Source organism: Vulpes vulpes, chromosome 9 (assembly GCF_048418805.1).
Source record: "Vulpes vulpes isolate BD-2025 chromosome 9, VulVul3, whole genome shotgun sequence".
Lineage (NCBI taxonomy): Eukaryota > Metazoa > Chordata > Mammalia > Carnivora > Canidae > Vulpes > Vulpes vulpes.
Genome location: NC_132788.1, coordinates 60,179,218 through 60,205,965, shown reverse-complemented (window position 1 = coordinate 60,205,965; position 26,748 = coordinate 60,179,218). Strand labels below are relative to the sequence as shown.

Here is a 26,748-nt window from a genome sequence, read left to right as displayed (position 1 = left end):
GTCTTCTGGAAGGCAGCATGGTGTAATGGAAAAAGCAATATACTCAGAAGCATGAGGCCTGGGTTGCAGCTTCCACGCTTACAAGCTCTGTGATTTTCAGCAGGTTACTTAAACTCTTCTATCAAATATACAGACAGTAATCCCCCTCCCAAAGGGTGGCATTAAGGATTAAAGTATGTTAAATAACATGTAGAAAATCTCAAATGTTAGTTGCATTAACATCAAAATGGAAGCTGTAGTATACTCATTTGAGTTCATGAATCTCAGAATTTTGTTGATCTCTTAAAGAGAGGGAATTTTAAAAATAAGGGTAGTCTGTTCTCTTCTTTGTTCTCCAGATTCTTTGGTTTCTCCTGAAGCTGAAGAGATAGCATGGGGTAGCAGGTAGGAACAGCTTTGGAATCAGACAGACTTAAGTTTAAATTCACTACTTGTTAGCTATGAATCACTGAATAATCCACCTGACTTTTGTTATCATGTTTCGTCATCTATAAAATGGATATAAAAATAGTGCCTCAACTATTCTTTATCCCTTTACCCCATTTTATTCTCTGTATGGCACTTAATCACTATCTGAAATATTTGTGTTTATTTCCTGTCTTCCACTCCGGCCCCCATTCAGATATAATCCCCAGGGGATCCCTGGGTGGCTCAGCGGTTTAGCGCCTGCCTTCAGCCCAGGACATGATCCTAGAGTCCTGGGATCGAGTCCCGCATCGGGCTCCCTGCATGGAACCTGTTTCTCCCTCTGCCTGTGTCTCAGTCTCTTTCTTTCTCTGTCTCTCATGAATAAATAAATAAAATCTTAAAAAAAACAAATATAATCCCCATAAGGGCAAAGACTTTATATGTATTTTTGACCACTTTATATGTCTTGCCTAAGGTAGTGACTGGTACGTTGTTGTTATTCTTTTCATTCTTGACTTCTGTTTTTTAAAAATTCCCCTCCCAGTGAGACGCCTGGGTAGCTCAGTGGTTGAGTGTCTGCCTTCAGCTCAGGTTGTGATCCTGGGGCCCTGGGATCGAGTCCCACATCAGGCTCCCTGCAGGGAGCCTGCTTCTCCCTCTGCCTATGTCTCTTCTCTGCCTCTGTGTCTCTCTTGAATAAATAAATAAAATCTTTAAAAGAAAAAAAAATCCTCTTCCAGTATCATGGCTAAATTTATATACAGTAGCTGAGTTAGAAACCAAGCAGGGATGTTTTGCATTTGGAAATACCTGTGTTCTTACAGTTGAGTTTCTATTTCCTAAAGATGCTTACTCAGCCTTCCATGGCACAGTTTGACTTGTGACATCAGAAGATTGACAGGCAGAAGTCTGACTCAGGGATTCAGCTAGGAAAGAGCATGATTGTGAGCCCTGCTCACCCTTTGAGAGATGGCTGGACAAGGCTCAAAAAGGTCTTGTATTTCAATTCATCTAGGAAGGTATTTAGCAAATTATTTTTAACCATTTGGATCTGGTACAGATCATTTGTGGAATCTGCTGTCTGTGCATAAGTGAAGAATGAGAATAGGAGAAGTAGGTGGAGCTGAGAGAAAGAGAATAGGCTTTCCTGCTGCTTCCCAGGGGAACCTGGTGGCTGGCTCCCTTCCCACTCCACACCTCCAGAGCATCCTCTTTGACTTTAACATACCTAGCACAGTGGACACCACTAAGATTCCAAGGTGCTACATAACCCCTAAGAGTTAGGCCCTGTGACAGATCAGTGTTTGGGCTCAGTTTCCCCTCATTCATTTGCCCTCTCCCTATGAAGAGGGGGCATTCATGGCAATGAACTGCATCCTGAAGAAAACTAAGCCCCAAGAAGAGGCGCTCTTGGCTCTCCCACCTCATTCTTTCAAGTCCTGTGAACTGGTTTGTCTAAACTCCCACAGGACCATGATAGGCCTGCAGGTGGGGCAGGGATGGTTCCTGAACACTCACGAGTTGTACACAAAAGGTTGCATGTACATGTGTTATGGAGGGGAGGTTCATTGTCACTAAATTCTCAAGAGATATCTTTGGAATCACTGCCCTAAGTGAACTGACTATATTTTTTTAGTGTTTGCAAACTCTGCAGCTTTGTTCCTCTGGCACCCAAAGCTCTGTGTGGGTGGGTTTAGGATAGAGATGCTGAAGCAGTGTACAGCCGCCCAGTCTTGTTGGGTTTTTGCATTATGGCTCTCTAATCTCTTCCTGAGTTTGCTCATTTGCACAAACTATTAAGCCAGGCTCATTGGTAGCCAAGTCCCAACTTGTCCAGAAAAAGGTTTGGTTGAAGAGGGTAGTAGGAAATTCTATAAAGAAACTATCTTTGTAGATGTGGCTTTAGGAACAAAATAAACCACATCATCAACAAACCTGCTTGTCCCCTGAGTTTCTTATTTCAGTTACAAAACATTCCCTAGCTTTTCCAGGAGGGGCAACAATAGAACAACCTTTTCACTGAGGAGGAACAGGATGAGTACTGCATTTCTGTGTCTAGGAGCATGAACATCTGTTTCACCCTTCACTCTTGCCTGATTGGATTCTTTAGAGGCCTTCCGAGTTAGTGCACTTGTATTATTCCATGCACTTTACCTGGTAAAGTGCCTCTGCCTTGCTCTTACCACAAAATTCTATTAACTGTAAGTTCTGGAAGTCCCTGGAAGTGCAAAGCTGCTGGTAGGTTTGAGGTGTCTTTTGTTTCTTGGCAGTGCAGTGATGTCGTCTTCAGCAGGAGTGTGGCAGCTTCTGTGTATTGGGTATTTTTCACATCCCAGGTTCTGTGCCGTGCTCTCTTATTCAATCCTTATTCCAAGATAAATATCTGTATTCCCATCTTAAAGATGTGGAAGTTGAGGTTCCAAGAGGTGTATTCAGTGAACAAGTTTTATAAAAAGTATAGGGATGCCATAGCACAGAGGGCCCCAAGGACCGCCAGCAGATGTGAAGCAGACGCCCGTCCCTGAAGCTAAGTTATGAGGTGGATGGAATTTAGTTTGGGAAAAGAACTTAGGTGGAGGAGGATGAGACCTGGAATCTGAGGAAAGCACAGAGGTGTATTACCATCTCCCTATATTACTCTTGTTCTGTCTTTGTCATTAAGATGCAGATAATCGTCTTGACCAGGATAATTCTCCAGTTCTCAAGTTATCTGTATGTATATATTTATTGTTTTTCAAGTTGGAACTATAGACACTTGCCTCCTAGTCTAGTCTGGCTTTACATCAAAGTCCCACAGCCAGTTCCCATTGACAGTCACAGGCCCCAGTGAGCCCTTCAGTCCCTGTCCCCTCCAGCCCACCCTCCTGCAGCCACCAGGCATCCCTTTCTGCCACATAGATCCGAGCATGTTACTCAGGGACATGTAGAGGCTGAACATTGCTTCCGGATAAGATTGGCTCCTCAGGGATCCCTGGGTGGCGCAGCGGTTTGGCACCTGCCTTTGGCCCAGGGCGCGATCCTGGAGACCCGGGATCGAATCCCACGTCGGGCTCCCGGTGCATGGAGCCTGCTTCTCCCTCTGCTTCTCCCTCTGCCTCTCTCTCTCTCTCTCTCTCTCTCTCTCTCTCTCTCTCTCTGTGTGTGTGTGTGTGTGTGTGTGTGTGTGTGACTATCATAAATAAATTTAAAAAAAAAAAGATTGGCTCCTCAGAGTGGCAGTCACAGCTCCTACAGCAGGCTCCAGCCTACCTCCTAAGCTGCCCCATACTTCCACCTATCCCTTGGCACTCATTCTCTCTACGTGACAAACCTATGCTCATCCTTCAAGCTTTCATCCTTTCTGAAGGCCCCCCTGGTTCCCTTCTCACCCTTGTCACATTGGATCATAATCGTCTGCTAGTTTCTTGAAAATAAGAATAATGTCTTGATTATCTTTATATCCTCAGTACCTAGCATTCGGCACTTACTAAGAACTTTTTTGAAAGAATGAATGACTGTTTGACTCTTTTTGATGGTGAGGTGAAAGTGAAGGAACAGGGACATAATAAATAGAAGGTCTCCTGTCTACAGAAATCTCACAGTGCAGTTGTCTCATGTATACTGCTGTCTCATACATATGTATATTTGATGCAATAGGATTGCTGGTGTGAGAAATATAGGTGGTTTCCCAGCATCTCACATATTCTAACTCTTCCCCCCACCCTTTTTTTTTTAAGAGAACTCAGAAAAATACTTTGTGGATGGCTTTTTTAGATAACTCCTTTAGGATTAAACTCTACAGAATTAATTACTGTTACCAGTCAGACTCTTTGCGTTGGAAATTAGACACAAACTCCAAGAAATGTAAGCAAATGTAAGGATTTGTATGTTCAAATAACTGAAAAATTCGTGGGTAGTTCTAGCCTTAGGTACCACTAGATCTAAATGTTCAAAGTGTCAGTGATGACTTTCCCATCTTCTACTCTTGCCTGGCTTTACTCTATACTGCTTTATTCTTAGGCACTCTCACCTTGGGATAACAAGATGGCACTGATAGCTCAGGGCTTCTATCTCCAGGCTTAGCAACTCCCGTGGAAAGAAAGCCTTCTTCCCATTGGTCCTAGCTTAGGTCCTGCGTCACTGGTTGCTAGTGACCCAGTTACCATTTGGGGGGCAAGGAGGTAGCTCTCACTGGTCAGAGCTGGGTATGTTTCCATCTCCTGTGGTAATAGGGTATACAGCCCACCAAAATCGCACAGCCTCTGAGAGGCAGGGAGAAATTGGTGAAAAGTTAGGAAACTTGTGTTGTTATCACAAAGATGATGATAAAGCAGGCTGAGCAAACAGAGTGACAGATATCTTTTTTGCTATTTCTAATATTTCTCTTATTTCCTAGAGCTAAATGGTGTGATAGACCCCAAGCAGGTGGCTTGTCTTTTCCTTTTTTTCTATAAATACCCCCCACCCAGGACTGTTGAAGATAGTTTACTGCTTTCTTGCACTTACTTTTCACCCTAGCCTTTGTGATTGGCCAACAGCTCTATTGTATGTGTCAGAGCCAGGGAATGCCAAATGGAGGGATTTGAACACAGCAGTTTTTCATGATGACTTGCATTTCCTGATAAGATCAAGAAATACTTAAATTCCCATTGATTTTTAATTGGAATCCTGTCATGAGTTCTCAACTACTATATAAATTTAAAGCAAATACTGTTCTCAAGAACATGTTATCCCTTTACTTTCTGTAGTTAACCAGTGATTTTTATCTTCAGCAATTGCTTTCTTCTAATATTCAGCCCTGACTGCCACTTGTCACCATGACCAAGCCATAAAATAACAATATTGGTAGATCCTTCTTAAATGGGGAGTAATAACAGAACATTACAGCACTTTGGGCCTTTTTTAATCTTTTCCAATTGATAGTTTGTTTTCTTTTCCTACTGTGCTTCCTAAACTTGTTTCCTGGCATGTTTTCCACCCCAATTTGGTTGCCACATAGTATTTTTGAACTCCTACCACCTACCCAGGACAGAAATTGTAATTTATTGAGTACTTGTTTCTGTTAAGTACATCAGTAGACCAAAATTTCATGAAAATCATCCCATTTATTTCTCATAGCAATGCTTTGTGGGATGGGTGTCATCACCACTTAAAAGAGGCAGAAATTAAGGCTAAGAGAGGATAAATAATTTGCCAAATATCATAGAACTGGTGGAAGACCAGGGATTCCGTTGCAAATCTGCTAAATTTCAAAGCCCTTTCTCCAAGAATTAGACTAGGAACTCAAACATATTGGAAAAGTAGAAGCTCCAATTTATGACCTGAAGCCAAAGGGTAAGAGTAACACATTGGAAACAGTGAATTAAGATACTGTCACTTCTAAGTGCCATGTGATACAGTATAATTGATGGTGCTCTTCAAGTTCAGAAAATGGTGAATTCTGCTTCTAGATCCCTATCTGAACTCCTTTCTGAACATAACTGGGCATATATAAATACTAAGTCAAGATTTTATTTTAGGGGCTCAGTCAGTTGAGCATCAGACTCTTGGTTTTGGCTCAGGTCATGATCTCGGGGTCATGAGATTGAGCCCCATGTCAGGTTCATGCTCAACGAGGAGTCCGCTTGAGAGTCTCTCCCTTTGTCCCACCCCGACTTGTGGGCATGCATGCTCATGTGCATTCTCTCTTTCTCTCTCCCCGCACCCCCCCCCCCCGTCTCTCTCAAGTAAATAAATATCTTCTTTAAAAAGAGTTTAAAAAAAAGTCACATGGCTTTCTGTGCATTTTTCATCATTTCATATTTTAAATGTTACCCTGGTCCCAGTTGTACAGTATGCTCATTCACCACTTTGTTTACTGTGTGCCAGAAATTTAAGCATTTATGTCTGCTCAGCCTTCTGTTGAACCCAGAAACATTTGTGACCTCTAAGTGTCTTTACACATGTTCACCCCTATGACCCCTGCCTTTTAGGGTTCATGACCTTGATAAACACAGGTCACAGTTATGAGCTCTCCATTGTCTGCCTGATTTGACAAGACTTTGGTCCAGGGAAGATTTTTTTCTATACCCTGGACATCTGGGACTTGGTTGAATTCAGTGCACTTCAGTTCAGCTGAGACTAACTGAGTGCCTAGTAAAGTGGCAGCCGGTATGTCGGGCCTTGTGGGGAAATACAGCTTATTCATTCACTGCCTGCTGTTAGGCTCCTTGTAAGTACTCGTAGTCAAGACACACAGGGCAAGGTCTGTGTTTTCATGGAGCTTCATACACAACAAACAAAGATGCTTTCAGATAATGTCGAGCACAAAGATGCAGACAAAACAGGGTATTAGGGTAGAGTGAATTGGCATGGGGAGCAGAGGAGGAGAAAAATAGGGGTCAGAAGTTAGACAGTTTAGACTGGCAGGTGAGTGCAGACCCATCCGAGAAGGCAGCTTCTGACTTGAGACCTGAAGGCAGACCCTCACATGTATGCAGAAAGAGACTGGGCAGGGGAACCATCCTGTGCAAAGACCAATGGTGGGAATAAGCCTGTTCAGTTTAAGAAAGGGGAGTGGGGGAGGGGGGAGGGAACATAGCCAGCATGGCAAAAGCACAGTGAGTTGCTGGGGAGTGGTGGGAAGCAAGGTTGGAGACACAGGCAGGGAGCAGGTGATGGGGCTCTCCTAGGCCATGAGAAAGAGCTTGTGTTGTGTTTTAAGCAGGAGAATGACAGGGAGTGATTTGCATATTTTTTAATGCCTTGGCTGCTATGTGGGGAATGGATCAGGGTGTAAAAAACTAGGAACAAGAATGTTTGGGGTGAGTGGCTGAGCAAGATGAGTTATGTCGTTATAATTATCGATGTTATCACATACCTGGCAGAGGAATTTGAATTTGGGGTTTCTCCTAGAGGCAACAGTGTGTGTCAATAATGGCTCCTGCTTAGTGAACATTTATCAGTGCCAGTCACATGGCTTTCTGTGCATTTTTCATCAAGTCCTCTCTCACACGAAGAACCTTATAAGCTGAGTTTGGTGTCAATGTTACCTTTACCTTTTATAAAGGAAGAAACTGTGATGAGGAGAGCCTAGATGCTGACCACTCACTAGCGAGGAAAGGGAACAGGGGTGGGCAGCACAATGGCTAGGCCCCAAATTCTCAGAAGGGGGCTGGGAGGCTCCTTAGGAAGCACACTGGAGTTTGGTGGTGACTTTGAGATGCAAAGAAGAGCTGGTTCCAGGTGATGGTGAAGAGCCTGCTGTAGGAACACACATCCCAGAGCAGTCCACATGCTGTCAAACTCTGCAGGTAGTGCTGTGGGAGAGCCTGGGATAAAATGGACCATCAAGCCATTCCCCCCAGCAGTGTACAGGCCAGGTGATGAGATGCCTCTAACACAGACTAAAAAGCAGGAACCTTTTGAAGGAGAATTTGTTGATACACTTAACTTACAATGTCCGAAGTCCTGGTGTCTTCACTGAATTCCTATACCTTCTCCTAAGTCCGTTTTAAGTTAGAATGGTCTCAGAAAACCTGTCCTGATCTGTCTGCTCTTTACCCCCAAATAAGCAAGTAGGCATTTTTTTCCTACCCCCAGTTCATCTGTGTCCTTTGTCTCTGCTTCTCTCTCTGTCACACACACACACACACACACACACACACACGCACGCACGCACGCACACACACCAGGAACTGGGCTTTCTGGGGCATCTCAAGAGCACCAGGGTAGCCTCTTCTGCTCTGTGTGTTCACCCTGGGACAGAAATGATCCCTAGCTTTGATATGCTTCCTTCAGGGGCTCAGGGGCTTTTCACAGCTCCAAGTCATCATCATGACCTCCTGAGGACTGGCTGTTTCTATGGGCACCTGACAAGGGTCAAGTCTTGCTCCTTTGTATCCTGAGATACTAGGAGAGCTGTTGGAGTCCAATCTGCTCTCACCTATAGGAACCAGTTTTGGTTTTCTTTTGAGTTATTTTCTTCCTCCTTGAAAGCCTTTAGCATTCACTCTAGCAAAATCTGGAATCTCTGGTGTTTATTGTTGGCCAGGCTCCATATCAGCTGGTAGAAAATGGTTGCAGTTCTAGGAATTGCAGCCTTAATTTGTTAGCCAAATACTCCACACATCAGCAGGGGCGGTAGCTGTCAGTTGATCTGAGTTTTATGTGGTGAGATTTTTTTTGTTTTTTGTTTTCCCCCCTCCGATGAGAACTACTGTTTGCTAGCACTGGGAGCATCAAAATCATTTCAATTTAGGACTTTGTGTGAGAATATAATTATACCTCCCAAAGATATGGGTCTGGTCTCGTAAAATGAGGGCAAAAAATAAGTAGGGTCAGTAGAAGGGGAATGATTACTGGTACCGTAAGTTGAATGGCATCTCACCGATTTTCAATAATATTATACAAATCAAATAAAATGCTATTCCCTTTTATTTTATTTTAGCTAAGTATTCTTATCCAAAATGAAAATCAGATGTTTTTCTTCTTTTTAATTTTTTTTTCCAAAGCAAATGGTTACAAACACTTACTTAATATAATTTACTGGAGCTTTTTTTTTTTTTTTTTTTTAAAAAGAACATTTACATTACTTTCTTTTATGCATGCAGTAACTTTTGATCAAAACATGACTCCACTCTCTTGTTTAATGTTGAGCATCTGGATTAAAGGCTTCTTTTAATCTTAAATACAGATTATGACTCTCTTTCTCTTTAAGCAAACCGCCATAAAACCTTGGCTCTTTTCCAGTTTTCTTTATTAAAGCTCTCTTTATTATAGTGTTTTCGGATGGTAGTCATTAAATGATTGTTATGCACAATGGGCACTTGATTATAATTATTTAACTGGCAATCAGTTATTGCAGCAATTTGGTAGTGTAATTAAAAGGGAGCATGTTTGTACCTGCCAGCATCTTTGAGATGTTCAGCTCTGGATTAGCGAAAGAAGCAGAATCTCAACATATGGAGAGGAAGAATCAAGCCCTTCTATGAATGAAGCTTTTCTTTTATTCTTTCCCAATCTGGTTCCTGGCCTCTTGTTCCATAAGGTAGATGAAGGATAGTGATGAAATGAGATGTGGGTAAGAATTTTTGGGTTACAAACTCCTGAATCAATCAGTAACGAATGTAAATCTGCTCCATGTGCTGAGAAATGCTAAATGGGAACATAATTGTTCTCTTTTTTAAACACAAACATTTTTCCTCGCTCTGTTGTAGGCATATCAGCATTCCTTTCTTGACCTATAAATTGATATGGGATGCCACAAGCAGAACATAGGCATAAGTGGCATTCACACCTGGAAAGCCATTAATCACTAACGTTAGTAACACACTTTGGTTCCCAAATTAGGATGGGCCACTGCATGATCCAGAGCTCTTTCCATGTGACAAACATCTAATCCTAACCAACCTTAGCAAAGAGTACATTTCTTGGCTTAAGGTATGTTATTGGAACCACTAATAGGATGAAGAAAAAGAGCTGCAGGAACCAGAGCTAGAAACTGGGACTCGGTCCCTCCTGAGACTTACTTTCTGTTCATTTCTCAGTTGAGTCTGCCTGTGCCTGGCCTTGTTCTTAGGATAGGTTTCTAGACTTCTCCCTGTGGTAGGAAACATGGCCATCAGTAGCCCCAGATTCTAATCTTCCTTGCTGAGCAACTCTATTAGTAACATGTGTCTTCTGCCTTTCATAAATTAGCGTCAAGGAAAGACTCCCATTGGCCCTAGTGAGTCATACTCCACCCCCTGGACTAATTCCCAGCCCCAAGGAAATGATACCATTCGATTGGCCAAGCCTGGGTCGCATGTCCCTGGGGGCAGGGTAGGGGAGATAGAGTTTCTCTGATTGACAGCCTTGTCGGAGAACTTGGTATGTCCCCATAGGTGGTTCCCTAGTGACTAAGAAAAACACAATGGTTATTTTAGAGAATGAATATGAAAATCTGAAGTATCCAAACCTAATAAATAGTCTCTGCCTGTTTTCCCAAAGTGGATCTCCATCTTTCTTTTAGATATATTCGACCTTTGTAAGACCGAGTTATGAAAGAATCCATCTCAGTTTCAAATGATTGACTAACCTCACCTGCAATCATTCTTGAGTCAGTAATAGTGCACTTTAAGGGCAAGGCCCTAAAGAGACGGAACAGACACAAAGATGCCTGCTGTGGCGACACAGCCACCATAGCTGCGTTATTACAGGGGACTAAGGATCCCTGGTTCCAGAGAGCACAGTTTTCAACTACTGCCTCAGAGTACCAGACTACTTACCACAATTCTGGATAATACCAATTTTCCATTTTTCTCTTGGTTTAGTTCCATGTTTGAATCTGTGAGGGCAAAGGCTAAACAGTCTTAAAAATGGCAGACTTAAATAGCAAAAGACCTTTAAAAAGTAAGAGAAAACATTAGATGAAAATTTAAAAGTGCTTTTCCTAATCTCCCCCCATACCAACTGAACATGATCTAATAAATAAGGAAAGTATGAATCATCCAATTTTTAAGCATGTGAGGGAGATAATCAAAATGTGCAAGTTCAGACTTGAATAAAAATAAATTCTCAATTTCCTATTTATCTTATTAATCATGCACAATTTTTTGGTTATGTTTTTTTTCTTTTCTTTTTTTTTTTTAATTATGTACAACTGAGATATTTAAGCTCGGGGCAACTTAAACTAATGGAATACTACCCTACCTATTAGGTGGGTATGCAGCATCAGCTTCTTCAAGTCAAATAAGTGTGTGTATATTTACACACACACACTCTTTTAGTTTGTGGATATTGGACAGTGCTAGAGGAGTTTCTTGGGAATCTAATCTTCTCAATGGCAAGCTCTAGCATTGCCTTTGCCAGTAGTTGAGTTCATACAGACTTGATGCCAATTTTCTTTTCACGTATGTGAAATAACAGTTTGGCACATAGCAAACAAAACAGTGACACCATAGAGAAGACTAGTGCTTTTTAAGAAATGAAATGGGCAGATTCAGAACTAATTTTTTCTTTAGGTGAACTTAGTTTAAATTAAATTAAATGTTGCAAGAGATTACAGTATTTTTGTGACTCTCAAAAAGTCAAAGGCCGTGGCAATAAAGTATTTTCATTTTATAGAGTTTTTCTTGGAGAGGCTGCGTGCCATATGACAGCAGAGTGCTTAAAACCCAGAGGCTGGTGCCAGCACAAAATCCAAACATCATAAAGTTACTTCCAAAGCCTGGATAATTATCGGTCCCCTCTCTTGGAACAGAGCATCTCTCAACTAGTCCAAATCTACCAGCTCAGAATCACCTTCCCAGCCTAGGGTTTTGAGTATGAAATGTTGGTATAGTCTCCAGGAACAAAAGGAAAAGTTATTGAACAACAATTGTCAGAAGAATCCAAAACCACAGACATGAGTAGTGTCCCAATGAATAGTTTTTTCTCTGGCAAAATTTATTACCTCAATTTTTTTTTCTTTTTTGCTAAAGAAAGGTAAGGTCAACCAGTGGTCCAGTGGCCATTGCTATGTGCATGCCTGGTCCCTCAGTCATTTTTTGAAAATCCAGCTAACCTGTCCCCAACAAATAGCCTACCTCCAGCCCTCTCCACTTAGGGCATTGTGTCTTTACCACATTAGATCATTCTGAAGTAAAGGAGCTGCTTGTTGAGGCTTTGCATGCTTCTGTGGTGCCCTGAAATCAATAGCCTTGTGATCCATGCTTCTCTGCTTCCCCAATTTCACACAAAAGGGTACTGGGGAAGCCTTTGCCTTCTTTCCAGGCAGCTTCTATGCACAGAAGCTCTCTGAAAGATTTGCTCACCAGGACTTGAGATTCATGCTCTTCAGTGAATTTCCATCAGAGGGTCACTGCCAAGTCATACAAATCTGTCAAAGGAAGCTTGTCTAGGAGAGTACTGAGTCCCTCTCCACAGAGTGAGTGACAGGGCAACAACTATCCTTGAGTGCTGGCTAGCCAGCCATCTCTTCTTTCCCACCCCCTTCACTAGACTTCACTACCACCTGCTAATGCATCTAAAAGGAGCAAGAGGTCTTAGTCACAACAGATGATTAGAGTTGATGCCAGAAGAGTAAACAAGTCATAAATTACTCTTAATTCTTCTTGGCTATGGATGCTGTTAGTCTTTAGTGATGGAAAAATATACTCACTCTAATCTCTTTTATTTATATAATATAATAGTTGGTCCTCTCATATGACTATAAATCTCACTTTTCTTCAACAAGCATTTTCTAAGCATGTGCTCCGGGCAAAGTACTGTGAAAACTGCTACTTTAAGAACAGATACAGGAGTTCATGTTTAGTGGGGACAGAGTTTGGAAAAATGAACAAATTCTGGAGATGGATGATGGTGATGGTTGTTACAGCATGTGAATGTAGTTAATGCCATTGAGCTGTACTTTTTTAAATGGCTAAAATGGTAGATTTTATATTTTTTAAATGGTAGGTTGTATATTTTACCACAAAACCAATTAGAGATCTTAAATTTTTTTTCACTCAGGATTAGTTATTTGTTGTACGTTATAAGTTCCACATATATCCTATAACAAAATAAAATGTGTGTGGGACTTACCACAAAAACCTAGAGTTCTACATTTTTTTGTATTTTACATAGCAAGTACTGAGGTCATTATGTCACTGATTTCTCCTGTTGTCAAGAGTATATAAGGTCTTATTTAAGTTAACAAATTACTATCTTCTGTAATCGAGGTGAAAACAGAGTCTCAACAAGTGCATTGTATAACGAACCCCTGAATTAAGCCTTACACTTAACGTCCATACCACAGTATCCCAAAACGGCCAGAACTTTGTTGAGCTTGGTGAACAGAGACTCAGATTCTGCCTTGAGACCAGCTAAAGTGGAGAAAGCCTTGATCTTCAGAACTCTGATTCCTGCCCTCTACCTTTGGCCAGTGGTATGACTGTGGACAAATCATCTCATCTTTGTGGGCTGGCTGCAGTGTTCTTACCTATAAAATGGGAGTGAAGATGCCTGCTGTAAAGTCTGTCAGGACCAAACAGGCAGACATTTGTGAGAACACTTAGCACTAGGCTGGGGGTAGAGTAGGTGGCAAATCAGTGCCATTTCCCTTGCCCCTGAGACTTTTGTGAGAGTCAAAGGACTGTAATGCAGTGAGTATCTGAGACACCCTTTATCCAGAGTACCCTTTATCCTCCACGTGTGGGAGCATGTGAGACACCTCCTGGAAATCTTTTCTCCCTGTCTGGTCTCCTATCACTCTATATACTCTGCTCTCCTGGTCTGCCTGCCTTTAAACTGGAAAGTTCATGATGCAAATATATTGATGTTGTGAAAGAGGGGAAATTGCCCACCCCTGGCCCAGTGCCAGAAGCAGCTGTGGAAATGGCAGCAGCGCTCAGTGTCTCATGGTATTTGGGTCTGTTGCCTCCTTTGAGACCCCAAGGCCTCAATCTCGCTTCTCAGACCCACTACCTTTCCCTAGAGTTAGAATATCTTCCCTTTGGTTTCCTTTGACCTCTTGTCCCTCGGTTGGAAGCTAGAAGCAAAGAAATGTACTTGTTACCCCAGACCTGTGTCTTTTCAGCTGGTAGCTTGGCCCCAGCAGACCCTCTTCCTGCAGGTCTGAAAAGCTGTGTCTGGGGACCATCACCCTTCCTTCCCATGGGTCCATGCTGTCCCAACTGGCTCTAAGAGACACCCCAGCTTTGCATCAGGCCTCACGAAGACCTAGAATTCAGCTCGTTGAAAGACTACTTTGATGGGTGGTATAATTTCTCAGCTTCCCCAAGTTAACAACATCCTTTTGTATCTTATAAACATTGGAGTGATAAAGAGCTGGGCACCCCTCTCATACCAGTACCATAAGTTAAAGGGGATGATAGTAAGGCTAGTACGAGGCTATCAAGCCAGTGGTTTTCAACCTTTTTGTTATTTTTTTTAACTTTTTGAGGGTTGTATAATTTATATACAACTAAATCTTGATTGTGTACAAATCTGAAGTATACATCTCAATGAATTTTTCTGATCTGCACACCTGTGTAAATACTACCCACACTGAGATTCAGAACATTTCCAGTATTCCAGAGCCTTGGACCCATTTCTTGCAGTAACCCCAAAGGTAACTACTGCTTCAACCTCTTATCACCTTAGATTGCATTGGGTTCTTGACCTTTTTGCAACTATGCCCACCCCTAAATCCTGATTTTCTACTTAATATCATTTAAGAATTCAAAGTTTATTATGTATTAGATAGCCTGCTATGATCAAAAAGAAACAAAGTAATGGTCATATTAGAAATGCTTTTCCTATGTTCCCCACCTACACATACATTCTAATATGCCCTCTACCCCAACCAGCCACAATCCCCAACCAGGTCATGGTCAGGGAAGTGAAATCCCCATCTTTTCTAGCCAGTCATGCTCGATCCCAGAGTCTGAAAAGGAACAGAAACAGATGCCCTAGGACCTTAGTCCTATTTTCCTGGTGCCCAAACCTCACGGTATAGTGTTTTCTAAGCTGAACAAGAGTGTGGTTCTTAGAATCATCAAATAGCCACTGAGCTTCCAACATGTTTAGATTCCTGTTTTCCTTTTTCTGTCAAAGTGGGATTATCTTTCCCCTGATTATGTTTTCAGTTTTCTTGGGGATGGGGAATGCATTTGATGAGGACTATCATCATTGCACTTCCCTTGTTAACGTTGACCATCTTGAGCTGTTTCTACTAAGGAATATTACGAGAAGATGATTTTATAGGAGGTACACAGAAGCCCCCATTTTGGCATGCACTGCCTTACTCAAATCCTTGTATTTAAAAGTGGAGCTTAGTCTGTTTATCCTACAGTAAAAATATCTACAAGAAGCTATTATTATATTGACATTGGAGCCAAACAGGAAATCAGAGGATTCACAAATGTTGTCTGCCTTAATGCGATGGGTTTTTTACATTCTGACTTTACAGCCAATCAGGATAGACTCCACAAAAGGATTTAAGAAACATGTTATTGACATAATGTGTATTTCTTGGGCTTTGCAGGCTACATTGTGTTCCCCAAGTTCTGAGGGCAAAAGCAAGAGGGAGACTTAGAGAGGATAAACCCAGCAAGAAAGAATTGAGATAGATTCCATCATTACCATGAAAATATAATTATAACGTATATGGGGGAGAATTTGGGATAATTTAACAATGTACACAAGCATTTATTATATGGATGGTATTGCATAATGTAGTTTGCAGCCCAAAGGGAAGATGATGTGTCAAAAGGAATAAGTTCTCAAAACTTTTTCAGTATTTTTATCCATGATTTAGGTTACAACAGAATAGACACGTCTAACTAATTCATGGGTGATGCTAAACCTGGAAGAGCACTAAAATCAGGATCTAAAGAGATCATGATGGACACAAGGCTGAACCTAGAAAGCTGAAATATAACAGGCACAAGTGTAAATCCTTAGATCATTAAAAAAGCTTCTGTGAGTCTAGAATGGGAGAGACACAATAAATAGCACCTGTGAGGAGAGATCATGGATGCTTCCAAGTACTGTGTGGGTGAAGCCACAGTATGAAGGGGCATAACATACAGCTTCTGTACTGCAAACTCCCATTTCTCGAAACTGAATGGCCAGTACCCAAACCTGGATACAATACTGACCTCATTTCAGATGACTGCACTTAAAGATGCTGAAAGATGTTGAGAACCAGGATCAGAAACCATGTTACCTGGAACATTCTCAAATAAAAGGAGGGGTAGTTAGTTGGAATAAGAAAAAGGACACCTATCTCTGATCCCCAAATATCCGAAGGCTGTCCCATATATGAGGCACACAAGGCTATGCCCTGGAAGGCCAGTTTAGGATTAGGGAGAGGTTACAGAGAGAGTCTCTGGTTCCATTACCCATACTCGAAGCTGCTGAACAGAAGGAATAGGCGGCCTCATGACTGCGTGTGGGTGTAAAGGACTCGCATTTATGGAGGATGGACCTCATACCAGTCGTAGGGCCCCAGTGGCCACTTGTCAGGGGGTTTGTGAGAGGGATTCATGCCCTAAAGATCTTTGGAGCAAGATGCCCTAGAAACAACCCTGATGTTCTATGGTTGTTCATAGGTGCACAGTGAAGGCTTAGGTGAGCTCTAGTAAGGTGGTCATGAACTAGAACATCTGGGGAAGAAGGCAGGGACTGTCATGGATCTTGAAGTGTGACAGAATTAAGGAGCACCCGGTGAAGGTAGGCAGATATGAGGTGATGATGGGAGACGATGAGAGAGAAGTTTGGGTAGATACGGTGGGGCAACAGGATGGGAAACCATAGCAGATGGAGATTTGGGTACACTTACTCTCATGTGGTCTCCTACAAGGACACAGAGTGAAGCAGACTCCAACCCCATGACCTCAGTGATATTGGCAGCTCCCTGTTCTGTTGTTTGACAGGCAGTGGAGGTGTCCTGACCAAACTACTCAAAAGTTTTTTTTTTTTTAGATTTTATTTATTTATTCATGATATATATATAGAGAGAGAGAGAGAGGCAGAGACACAGGCAGAGGGAGAAGCAGGCTCCATGCTGGGAGCCCGACGCGGGACTCAATCCTGGGACTCCAGGATCGCGCCCTGGGTCAAAGGCAGGCGCTAAACCACTGAGCCACCCAGGGATCCCCTCAAAAGTTATTTCTGCTGAAGAGTCATAGGCAGTTTCCCAAAGGCCATGGGGAAAAGGCACCTTGCTAGCACATCAACAGTGAGGCTTTATTTATCCACCTGCAGCCTCATCCAAGATTTTGCGTCTGTACTAATGCTGACTCTCTACACTTTCTGAAACTTTAAGGTGGTGTTCCCAGTGGCTGTCACTGTCACGAAGTTTGTGTTTTGCCCTTGTTCATAAATGTGGCTTTAGAGAGCCCTTCTTAGTTCTGGCCACCAGCATACTTTATCTAGTTTTATTTCCCACATTCACTCTATTTTCTCTTATCTGAGTGGCCAATAACGAGATAAAGACCAGGGAATGTTGCACTGTAAGGACTTGCATTGTGTTACCTTTTGCAAACATATCACATTTTTATTTCCAGACATTTTTCCACAGCGGTGTTATGATGTAAGTTAGAGCTCCTTCCCTGTCTCACAGATGAGTAGAGTAATGCAGGAGAGGTGAAGTGAAGCAGGGAGAGTGATTTCGTAAATGTGGAGAACAGCCCGTTTTATGAACAGAAAGGCCATTGGAAGTAGGACGTTTTGCTCTTTAAAGAAATGTTGGCAAGGCCAAGTTAAACAGGATGCGGCATTCTCTCCAAACGTTTCCACCACCACGCCCCTCTTCTCACTCTGGGTGCTGGTGGGTCACTTCCTAATCTGTGAATGGGTTCGCTGACCTGTAAGCAAGGGTGGGAGGTAGAGATTTCGCTTGAACAAACTCATCCAGGGAAGTCATTGTGCTAGTTTCCCAAGGATGAGATAGTGTTTTTTTCTTCCCCCTTCCTTTCCCTCCCCCACCTCCTCCACCATAAAACAACCTCAGCCTCCCTACCCTAGCAAAAGCCATAACCCAGAGCTGTGTTTGGAAGCCTACTGTGGCTAGGTTTATCCTGGTCTTCTTTGGTGGCCATGGAGGCTTTGTGCCCCCACTAGACCAGTGCTTCTAAAAAGACATTTCAGGGCTATCAAAGAGACTGTAATATCCGGGGGCCATTTAAAAAGCTAGAAACATCTTCTGTGACTCATCACCAGGTCCAGACATTTAATAATCCCATCACCCTAGGAGGTCCCCAATACTGTCTCATTTGATCTTCTACCCAATTTGAGTAAAGAATCAGTAGTGCTTTATGGGCTGATTGTGTAGAATGCATTATCATTCCTTCTGAAGTTGGAAAGGAAAAATAAAGCTGTCATTGCTTGAATTAAAATAAACACAAATCCATAGGACTTTCTTAATGTCCTTTCTGATGTGGCCTTTATTGGGTATTCTTGTGTTTGTAACTGTGTCAAGTTCTAAGCAGTCATTTTGCTCCCTGATTTTCCATCATCTTCTCCCTATCATACTTGGATGCTCCTATTCTGTCTTCATGCAGCTTGTACAGAGCTTGTTTATTCCCTCAAGACACAAAGCAGATATTTGCTTAATTTTTATTTTAAATGTCTGTGAATCGTCATCATGGGGTAGCTTTGGTACATGAAGCTCATTTTTGTTCCCTAGAAGTCTCTGCCAATATTCCGGTCTATTGTATACATTCACTGCTATTACAGTAATAATAGTTTACAGAAGCCCAGATTATGATATTTTAATAATATAGAGCCCTTTGTTGATATAAATGCTTCATGCAAATTGGAATGAAATATTAAAACCACAATTTTGGCTCGACTTATCATTATACCAAAAGATTGGACCTGATTCCTCAGATAGAAATGAGCCCTCTTTGGCAATTCAGGATTTCTTCATGTCTCACATCATAGAGCCCTCATTTTAAGAGTGAAGAAGTGGAGGCCTAGAATGACTCTGAGTTTTTGGTCAAAATGAAATTGGATTCCAGGTATCCTGGCTTTCAATCCAGTATTTTTTTCTCCTATTCTATGTTTAACCCCTCTTTTTTGTATACTTTCCTAGAAGCAAGGCTATGATCTCCAAGCAGAATTTCTGTAAACTCAATTCCAGTGTGCCTCAGTTAGAAAGAATCCTAAAATAGCAATTATCAAGGCATGCAATCAAGGGCTATGATTCCTGTTCTCAGGATTATAGCTTTGAGAACTTTCCATTGTGGACCTCATGTAGTGTGGCTGCTGAAGGAGGGTACTGACTCCTATGGTGTATTATATCAGGCTTGTCCTATACAGGCACATTGCTATTTCAGGTGATATAATTTCCTACCTTCTCACCCTCCAGTCCATCTATTACCCTGCTTGGATTAATCTTCTGAAAATGCTGGCTTTTAATGTATTACTGCTGGGACCAAACACCCAGTCAAAGCTCTAAACTCCTCGACTGCCCCTCCAAGACCCCCCACCAGACCAGTGTCCTCACCAGAACAGACCATAGTCATTCCCAATCCTCTCTATTCTTGTAAAGGTTCTCCTTCTCCTGTCTGTGGTTCAGGCATTCCCACCCACCAGGGGCCTGGCCAGTCCCACTTGTTTGACTCTGTCCTATGCTGTGCTCTGGTCTGACTGTACTCCCTCCACTCTGATCTCCTGAAATGTGTGCTGATTCTATGAGATTGTATAACTCTGACATTTGACATCCTGATTGCATTGCTGTCATATGAGTTCTGGTTTCTAAGACTTATCTATGAGCTCCCAGAGAAATTCTCAGACTTTCTCAGTTCACAGTGCTCTCAGTGTCTCAGAAATTATTCCACAGAGCCCATTAGGCCAAAAGAAATACACAGAATTTTCATTTATGAAGCAATTATGACTCAATAAGTAGTCCTGGCCTAACAATTATTAGCCCTTTGAAAAAATACTGCACATAAATTGAAAAAAAAATCATTGTTTTATTCTGAAATAACCAGTTATTTACTAACAGGATCTGTTGGGTACTGCACAGCTTCCCAAAGGTTAGAATCAGATAAGATACTGCCACATTCCTTTCCTGTTCTGTGTTGATTTTCACATAATACGATGATGATATGACTGCCAAAAACCCAGTTTTGCAGAGATATGAGGTCATCAAAAGGAATATAGCACAAACTATAATGTTGAAGCTGTACGCTACCTTGATCTGGTGCCTGACAGATATTATGTGTCACATTTTCCTGAAAAGTTTAAAATATCCCATCCCATGATGCAAATTCACTGCCCTGACGCATGCACCTTGGGAACCACAGCTCTAGTGTAGTATCACCCTTCTCTAACGTGTTCCGCAAAGTGCATTGAACAATGCAGTCCTCATATGAGTAGCCAGTTAATACTTAATGAGGGCTTTAATCCTTGGGCATCTGCTAGGGACCATAAGCACCAACAACATCAACTTCAGCAGTGTATGGAGTTCCCTGGCATGGCAATAATTCAAATTAAATCCATTTGAACATCTTTTGGGGATGTTGTAAAGGAAATTCGTATACTAAATGGAGGTTGGCTTAAATGCCCTTTAAATTCCTTTCTATTGCTAAGGTTCTTTAATTCAGTAGAAACAATATGCCATGTAAGACCCACATAAGCACAATTGTATGATGGAGTAGTAAGGATGAAATGTCTCAAACTCCCAGGCCAAAAATATCAAGATACTTGAATTCTAACATGCTGAATTTGGTATGGATGTGGAGACATAAAACTGCTGTTTCCTTAACTTATAAAATAGATTCATTAATAAACCTTTTTCTTTTCAATTGCCACAAAAATTAACCATATATAGGACACTAAGAAAGCTACATTATATATCAAAAAAGTAGAAATAGCACAGAAAACATATCTGATCACTCTGTAATATAACTAGGAAGCACAAATTTAAAAAATTAAAATACAAAAATAAAACATCACTGGGAATTTTAAAAGCTCCTCTTGGGTTAGTGAGGAAATCAGAGTGAAAGCTGTAGACTGTCTAGAAAATAATGTGAAAATTTGACACAAATTTTTTTTGACACAGCTAACATGGTACTTAGGAAAATTCACCAACCTAAGTTCTAATGAATAACAAAAATGAATGAAAATAAAAGAAATTATGCATCAAACTTATGACATTATTTTTTTTAAAAAAGGAAAATTAACCCAGGATGGCAGAAGAAAAATATTAGAAAAGTGCCTTACACACAATAAGCACTTAATAGATGTTACCCATTATTATTTACCTGTCACAAAGGTTGAGAAATTTCTATTTGGATGGTACAGGAAATTCTCCTGGCTAGATATTAAATTTGAAAAGCAAAGTTCACTTTTGAGGTAGTTGGGGAAATTTGAATATGGGCTCCACATTAAGATATAGTATTGAATTAATGTTAATTTTCATGGGTGTGATGATGTTATTATGGGTGTGTAGGAAGACGCCCTTACTCTTGCAGGACGCATGCTGATGTATTCAGAAGATAAGTGTCATGATGTCTGCAGTATACCTTTCATTGGTTCAGGGAAAAAAAACAAACATAGATTAAGAGAAAAATGTGGGAAAATATCAATATATTTATGGGAGTAGGATGGGAGTATTGATTCAGGTTTTCTCTAAGTTTGAAACATTTCAAAAGAAAAAAAAATTGCCAAAAACCAGGATAAAGAACACGTGTGGTATTTTTTTAAGAATCGTGTATATATATGTGTGTGTGTGTTTATATGTTTATATTCTTGTACACCATGAACTCTAAAGATTATACCAGAAATTGAGAACATGGTTGCTACTAGGGAAGAGAATTGGTTGGCTTGGGACAGGACTGGAAGGAGACTTAGCTTGTGAATCTTGTAGATGTGCTTCCATTTTCTATCTTAATGGTGGGGGGGGGGGGGAGCTATTATAATTTAAAAAAAATTTTAAACTCCACGTTGTATGCTCAGTTTCACTGTTGTGCCATTATTGGATAAATGAAATAATTTATGCCCGGGGGTCAGAAACTACGTAGGAAGTGCCTTATCTCCAGGCAAACTTCTTGGACAGATTCCTCCTTGGACTGTCCAGACTTCACTGCGGGTTTCCTGTAGGCAAGCAGCCTGCATGCCTCCTGCCCCAACATCCCGCCCCCTCCCGCACACAGTGCCCTTTGGCTTTTGCTCTGTGGGGGTTTCATGAAGACGTTTTTACAGCTGGTGGAAGGTGGTAGGCACATGGGATGGTCCTCAGAAGAAAAAGGTGTGGGCTTCCTGTTTTCACTGTGACTCAGGCAAGCCGGAAAGCATTTCTGTGGAACACTGTTAATAAATAATTTGCTCACTCTGACACCGGTGAGGCTCTCCAGTGTCAGACTTCAGGGCAAGAGGCAACTGATTTCAAGGTTTCCTCCTTGGTGAGAACCAGAACTGAAAGTGTTTTGGATGTAGTTTATGGTGCCAAAGATTTCAGAGCTGGAAGGGATGTAACTGAGAGATCCAAACCACCCACTTTACAAATGAAGCCACTGAGGCCAGGAGAGGTCCACTGACTTGGACATGTGGCACAGCTAGTAACCATACATCCCCTGAGCCATCTCTCCAGGGTTCCTTCCATAACGCTTCAGCCTCCTGAGAGGTCCACAGGGACTCACTGTGGCAGGCATGAGACTTGTTACACTGCGCAGTAGGTGTTGCAGCTGATCTGCTTGCTTGGTCTCAGAAGAAAAGCATACAATGCAGCTTAAAGCTGAAGAGTCAGGATGGGAATAGGGAGGGTTAGGGAGGCAAGGTTCACTAAGAACAGTGTTTTGCCCATGCAAGGCCTGGCAGGGAACCCAGTTCACCTCTTACTTAAAAGAGACTGATAAACTCATGGTGGATTTTATCCTTTGCACTCAGAGCATTAAAATACCTAACACTGGAGATTTTACATAGAACATTTGAGAACTTTTTTTCACTATTCACTTTATTATGAAATACTTCAGGCATGCAAAAAGACTTAGTGAATGTGATGAAAGTGTACATACCACACTCAGCCAAAGAATGACTATAATGGGGCATCTGGGTGGCTCAGTCAGTTAAGCATCCAACTCTTGGTTTCAACTCAGGTCATGATCTCAGGGTCATGGGATTGAGCCCCAAGTAGGGCTCTATGCTGAGCACAGAATCTGCATGTCCCTGTCCCTCTGCTCCTCCCCCTACTCAGCTCTCTCTTTCTCACCTTCTTGCTCTCTCCATCTATCTCTAAAATGAGTAAATAAAATCTTTTTTAAAATGTAAAAAAATAATTAAAATTTTAAATTAAAAAAAAAAAAAAGAATGGGATATTTGATTGAAGCCCCGCCTCCCCTTCCCTGATCACAGGCCTTCCCTCTCCCCTTCCCCCAGGGATAAGCCTCACCTTGAATATGCTCCTTATCATTCTTCTGTGTGCCTTTATACCCTGACTGCATGTGTGATATCTCCCTAGATAAGGTATTGCCTTGTTTTTCCTACAACTTTATATAAATGATGGCACATTGTACATCATTTATATAATGCCTTCCACAACTATTTTTTTCCACTCAAGAGTATATTTTTGAGATTCATCCATGCTGCTAGGTAGAGTGTCAGTTCACCCATTTTCACCATTTTCATTTTATTGTTGACATATTTGAAAATTATCTATTCTTCTGAAAAACATTTAAATTGTTTCCAAGCTAAGCTTTGAAAAAAAAAAAGATTTTATTTATTTATTCATAAGAGACAGAGAGAGGCAGAGGGAGAAGCAGGCTCCATGCAGGGAGCCTGATGCAGGACTCGATCTCAGGACCCCCAGGATCACACCCTGAGCAAAAGGCAGACACTCAACCTCTGAGCCACCCAGGCATCCCCTAAGCTAAGCTTTTGATACAAATAATGCCCCAACAAACATCCTTGCACTTGTTCCTTATACACACAGTACCCACCTTTTCTCACCATTGTTATATCCTTCATTGATTCACAGACTGAACAAATGATTCTGTTTCAGAAATTCATGATTCAGGGGCACCTGGGTAGCTTAGTCTCTTTCTCTGTGTCTCTCATGAATAAAGAAATAAATAATCTTTAAAAAAAAAAAGAAACTAATGATTCATAGAAGCAGGTCTTTATCTGAGAGACAGCACTTTGATTTACCTCAGAGTTTTTAATTTGGAGAGTGGTCTTGGAAATCACCTGGGAATTTTTTTTTTTCCTTCCAAATAAACTCAGGTCTTTACCTCAGACTTCTTCTCAGAGAAGAAAAGCTCCTCTTGGAAAAGCTCCTAATGACTGAGGCCATCCACCTATTTAGTACCCTGCTGTACTTTGGCAAGCTGTATTCCCACAGACACATCTCACTAGACTCTGGTCATGGCTCTCTAGACAGTGGGCAGACCCGGAGAGAGGAAATGACCTTTCAGCAGAGTACACACTGTGAATATCAGGCACCACTGTGGAGCAGTCCTGGCCTGCTGGTGATACCATTTGACTTCCACCCATATCATCCCTTCTAAGTACCTATGTTTATGGCAGGCCAGCTGACATTTCTATTTCTTCTATGTTAAACAAGGCTCATCTTCTGTAACCCCAGATACTGGGGCAATCAGTTATTCCAGTGTCAAGCTAGACAGGGGTTACAGCCATGCCTTCAGTAAGGTTGCATTGTGGTGCTAAAGGCTTCAGGCACATACATTTATAATTGTAACACCAGAAATATAAAGACTGCTAGTTATGTACAGGGGAAAAGTATAGAGTGTCAAAGAGGGAATTGATTCCAGTTTGGGGACAGGGAAGACTTCACAGAAGATAGGTCATTTCAGCTTTATCTAAAAAGGCTAACAGAGGGCAGCCCTGGTGTCTTAGCGGTTTAGCGCTGCCTTCAGCCCAGGGTGTGATCCTGGAAACCCGGGATTGAGCCTCATGTTGGGCTCCCTGCATGTAGCCTGCTTCTCCCTCTGCCTGTGTCTCTGCCTCTCTCTCTCTCTATGTCTCTCATGAATAAATAAATAAATCTTTAAAAAAAAAAAGGCTAACAGAGAAGATGAACAATGAGAACAGTAGGTTCAAAGGCACAGATACTGCCTTTTTCAGGTAACTAGAGGGTAGGGTATATGTAGGGATGGTGCAGAGAGATGAAACTTGAAAGGTAGGAAGGTGAATGGTTGAGGCTAGTCTGGGGAGCATGTTGAATGGACTTCATCCTGATGAATCGGGGAACTCATAGAATTGTGTTAGGCAGCGAAGAGACACAGTAGAGACTGTTAGAAAAATGCCTTTGGCAGCAGGGAAAGGCATGCATTAGAAAGGGACAGGTGGAGGCCTGAGCAGGAGACAGGAGGAGGCAGTAACAATAGAAAGAAGGAAGGAAAGGATGAATTTGAAGGCTGCTATTTGGTCAGGAATGAGCAAAATGCAGATTGGTAGACAGCAGCTCCTGTTACTTACTCTTTTTCTGTTTCCACTCATTTTGCCAAATTGAGGTCAGACCAGAGGTAAATAGCAGCAGTGTTTGTATCAATACAGTGTTTGTATCAATAGGGGTATGAAAATGAGAGACAACAAAATGGAGTATAATATGGAAGTAATGGCATAAACATCTACAAAGGACAAGAGTTTGAGGCATATGAAAGAAATGAATCTGAGTTAAAATTAGAATCATCCCACATCTTATTAACTCTCGTGTGTTGATTTCTGCACATGCTCAAGTCAGCAAAGGGGGCAAGTCCTTTGTGTTTGGAATCAGGGAGCCAGCATTTAGTGTCCTTGCCCTGCCTCTTGAGTATCCTTGAGACCCTGTACATGCCATTTGACCTAAGACTGCAGTCCCTTCCAGTATAAAATAGGATTTGTCTACTGCCCCAGGATCTCTTCCAGAGCTAATATCCTCTAGTCTCTTTTTCTTGCCTGATTGCCCTAGCCATGGACAGGCCCTATTAGCTTTTAGAGCTTAATTCTAGGTTCTGTTGTGACTTTTCCTTGGACCTATGGGTTATTTAGACATGTGTTGCTTAATTTCCAATCACTTGGAGATTTTTCTCATCTTTCTGTTCTTGCACTTTAACTCATTTCCACGGCGGTCTGAAAACATGATTTTAATCCTTTGACATTTGTTGAGACCTACTTTATGGCTAAGATTATAATCTATTTTGGTAAATGTGCCATGTGCACTTGAAAAGAATCTCTATTCTGCAATTGTTGCATATACTCTTCTATGTGTGTCAGTTAAATTGCATTGGTTAGTCATGTTCAAATCTTCTGTATCCTTACTGATATTTTGTCTGCTTCTTCTGTTAGTGAAAGGGGTGTGTTAAAATCTCTAGTGATGACTATAGATTTGTCTGTTCCTTCTTTTTACTCTCAGCTTTATTTCTTTTAAAGCTAAGTTATTTGATCATAAACGTTTAGGACAGTAACATCTTTCTTTTGCATTGACCCTTTTGTCACTGTGAAATGTCTCTAGCTATTTCTCAGGATACTTCTTTAATATCTATTTATCTTATATTGACATAACAAAAACTTTCTTTTCGTTATTTTTGCCATGGTATAAATCATTTATTTTCAACCTGTTGAAAAGTAAATTGCTAGGGGTTTTTAGTTGCATCTGTGTTTTTAAAATTACAATCTGATAGTTTTTGTCCTTTAATTAGATTGTTTACACTGCTTATATACAATTACTGATTTAGTTAGATTTAATTCTCTTGTCTTTTGTATTTGTCTGCTCTGTTTTTTCCTCCTTCATTCCCTTTTCTCTGACTTTATTTATTTTTAAAACATTTTTCATGTTTTTAATTCTTTTTTTTCTAAGTCAACTCTATCCCCAATATGGGGCTTGAGTTCTTTAGTGGTTATTATGGAACTTTCCAAATTAATCTATTACAGTTTACCTCACCATTGCCTAAGCAAGCAAGAAATTTAAAG

The 26,748-nt window shown here is 41.3% G+C and overlaps 1 protein-coding gene across 23 annotated transcripts in view; it reads left to right on the top strand.

The window, feature by feature from the left end:
• ATG7 (autophagy related 7) overlaps positions 1-26,748 on the top strand; it is a 235,071-nt gene that overhangs the window by 151,686 nt on the left and 56,637 nt on the right. The window contains exon 21 of one of the 23 annotated variants that reach the window (XR_011994312.1): positions 339-819. The exons of the other annotated variants lie outside the window; for them this stretch is intronic. The gene's annotated coding sequence lies outside the window, so the exon portion shown is untranslated. Of the gene's footprint in view, positions 1-338; positions 820-26,748 lie in introns of those variants that run through there. 23 annotated transcript variants of the gene reach the window in all.